This window comes from Wolffia australiana, chromosome 20 (genome assembly GCF_029677425.1).
Source record: "Wolffia australiana isolate 7733 chromosome 20, ASM2967742v1".
NCBI classification, from domain to species: domain Eukaryota; kingdom Viridiplantae; phylum Streptophyta; class Magnoliopsida; order Alismatales; family Araceae; genus Wolffia; species Wolffia australiana.
The window spans coordinates 2,456,591-2,459,981 of NC_135854.1; the positions used below are offsets into that span (position 1 = coordinate 2,456,591).

The window sequence follows — 3,391 nt, forward strand, 5'->3', positions numbered from 1 at the left end:
AATATCCATCAAGAAAACAGAAAAAATTTTGCCCTGATAGTTTTTCTAAACTTTGATCAATAAAGGGTAATGGGTAATGATCTTTCTTAGTAGCTTTATTGAGTTTCCTATAATCTATGCATACTCTCCATCTAATGGGTAATCATTTCTGAACCTCTTCTCCTTTCTCATTTACCTCTACAGTTATTCCAGATTTCTTTGGTACCATATGAACTGGGCTTACCCATTCACTATCAGATATAGCATAAATAATCCCTGCTTTTAACCATTTCAAAATTTCTTTCTCAAGGACTTCTCTCTTGTAAGGATTTAGCCTTCTCTGGTGCTCTCTACATGGTCTAGATTCTTCTTCCAACAATATTCGATGCTCACAGATGGAAGGTGGTATCCCCCTTATGTCATCAAATGTCCATCCTAAGGATTTCCTATGATCTCTAAGAACCCTAAGTAAATCCTTTTCTTGGGTTTGGGTAAGAGATGCAGATATAATCACAGGTAAAGTCTTCATGGAATCTAAATAGGCATATTTAAGAGAAGATGGTAAAGGTTTTAATTCCAAGGGAATTTCTATTGAAGTGGTTTTATCCACTTCTTCTGAATCCAATTCTCCTATACTCAATAGGTACTCCTCCATTGCCTCAATATCTTCATTTTCTTCTTCACAAAATTTTAATTCCTCATTGCTTCCCAATGGGCATTTTATCATTTTAGAAATATCAATCTTAACTCTTTCATTCCCTATCTTAAATTCAACAGTCCCTTTATCCCAATCCATGATTTTCCTAGCTGTCACTAAAAATAGTCTTCCTAAAATGATGCGAGCTAAACTGATATCTCCTTTAACTTCCACATCTGTAACAATGAAATCTACAGGAATTTCACAATTCTCCACATTAATCATGATATCCATCAATTTGCCCTCAGGTTGTCTAACTGTTCCATCAGCTAGTAATAAATCCATGCTAATTTCTTCTAATTCTCCAAATCCATATTCTTCATATAATGTTGTAGGGATAATACTAATGCTGGCTCCAGTATCTAATAAAACTCTAGAAAATATCTTTCCTCCAATCTTACAAGTAATAAATGGAGCTCCTGGATCTCTCATTTTTATAGGAATAGAATTCAAAATACTGGAAGCATTTTCTGATAATTTCACTAATTTTCTAGGCTTTCCACTAGTACATGAATCCTTATGATATTTTTTTAATGAGGGGGCACACTTAATCATATCTTCTACAGCTACTGACATGGTGGCTTGCTTGAAATTTTCTACAAGCAGGCTTCTTTCTGTTTAGAGCAGAGGGATAAGGAATGTCTTGAGCATTAGTTGAAGGTAAAGGCTCTTTCTTATGAGAAAGCTCCTTTTCTTCATCCTCATACTCATTTTCATTTCTAAACTTTTTTAAAGACACATGAGGATCTGGAAGTTCTTTTCCATTTCTCAGTCTTGAAATTGCCAAAATTTCAAGATCCTCATGATTCTCTTCTTCAGGAAACGACTTTTCTATATGGAATAAATTACAAGGATTTATACTAGGTTGAGTTGGAAATCGACCTTGTTGGGAGTTATAGTCAACTCCTTTACCTCCATGTTCAAGTGATCCCATTCAGAAGCTTTCTAGCAATTTTCTGGTTTGCTCTTGAGATTCTAGCATTTGCTTTGTTTGAAAGTCCATCATCATTTGCATCCGCATTTCCATCTCTGTTCTAAGCTTTTGATTCTGTTTTTCTATCATACCTGAAATCACAGGAGTTAGTGAAGAAAAATCCTGAAGGGTTTGTGATTGAACCTGATAGGGTTATTGAGGTCGATTCTGAAACTGGAGTTTTGGTTGAAATTGCAGTTTATTTCCTTGGTTGAAGCTTTCTGCATTGTAGTTGTTTCTCTTCTGTCCAGCCCAAGAAGGTTGTTGTTGATTGAATGCATTAACCTCTTCCTCTATGGGCTGACAAGCTCCATCCTCATGATCCTTGCTGAAACAGAGAGAGCAGATTTTAGCTTTAACAATAGGAGAATTATTATTTAGAAAAGCATTTGATTCCTGCATGTAATTGCTGCAAGTTGAGGTTAGCTCTTCAAATTTCCGGTTGGTCTCTTTGATTCCTGCATGTAATTCTGATTCTTTGATGTTGACCTGCAAATAACCTCCTCTCTTTGGTTGTGAGTTCCTTCTATTGTGGTTTGCTCCTATTTCCTGCAAGTCAGTTTCTGCTACTGTTTCTAGCATATCAAAAACTACATCTTCATAAGCAGTATATAAAGTTCCTCCAGTAGCTAGATTTACTTTATTTTTCATGAAATCCGACAATGATTCATAAAATATTTGAGCTAATTGACAATTTTCACTACCATGATGAGGACATTTTCTAATTAAATCATTAAATCTTTCCCATGCCTCACTAAATGCCTCATTTTCATGATAATGAAAATTATAAATTTCTCTTCTATAAAATTTTTGTAAAAACTTATTCTGCATTTCTTCCCAAGATCTAAATGTAATGCCTAAATTTTGATACCATGCAAAAGCTTTGTCTTTTAAAGTTAATGGAAAATACTCCATTTTTAAAGCTTCAGTAGATAGACCTGGTACATTTTGAGAAGAACATCTGATATGGAAGTCATCTAAAAATTCTAAAGGATTATGTGAAGTATGACCATTGAATTCAGGTAAAAAATTTATTAAGGCATTGTCATACCTGAACATGACTCCTTCTCCCACATTTATATTTATAGCAGTTTGCCTTATGCTCCCTGATGGTGTTGATCTATCTAGCATTGTTCTCCTTCTATCTTGATGGGGATGTCCTTCTGCCATGCTTTGCTTCTCTTAATCTTGCTTTGTGATTGATGAATGTGGAAATGAGTGCTTTGGTTAAGTCACCTCTTCTTCTATTCTTCCACAAGCTTTATACCTTGTTACTACCATAAATCTCAAACCAAGATGTTAGAAATAATAATAAGCCGAGGGATTTTTAATCCTTCAGCCTTTAAAAATTAAACAGAAATAAATATTTTTCACTGATTAACCGTGCTCCCCGGAAATGGCGCCAGTTGATAATCCCAAATTTTGGTGTTTTAAATAAGGATTTTTAGACTTTTTTATCTTATCAATGTGTGAGGATCTGAGATTTTTTAACAAATAAAATTACCTCACTAACCTAGGGTAAGTAAGGGTCGAACCACAAGGAGCAGGTATTTCAGTTTAATTTCTATTTCAATTCAATCAATAATTGTTTTAAGATTTAATAGATTTCAGATTTCAATTTTTAGAGTAAGAATAAAGATTTAATTATTTTAAATTGGAGTTTAAAGATTTAATAATTCAAAATTTGAATTATTATCTCAGATAGATCTGGACTTAGTCTAAGTCCAGTTCTATCTGAGGTG

The 3,391-nt window shown here is 33.9% G+C and overlaps 1 non-coding gene across 1 annotated transcript; it reads left to right on the top strand.

Moving 5' to 3' along the window:
* Window positions 1–2,351: 2,351 nt before the first annotated feature.
* LOC144716366 (small nucleolar RNA R71) lies at window positions 2,352–2,452 on the top strand. The gene has a single exon (XR_013584889.1). It is a non-coding gene; the product is annotated as a small nucleolar RNA R71 (small nucleolar RNA).
* Window positions 2,453–3,391: the final 939 nt, after the last annotated feature.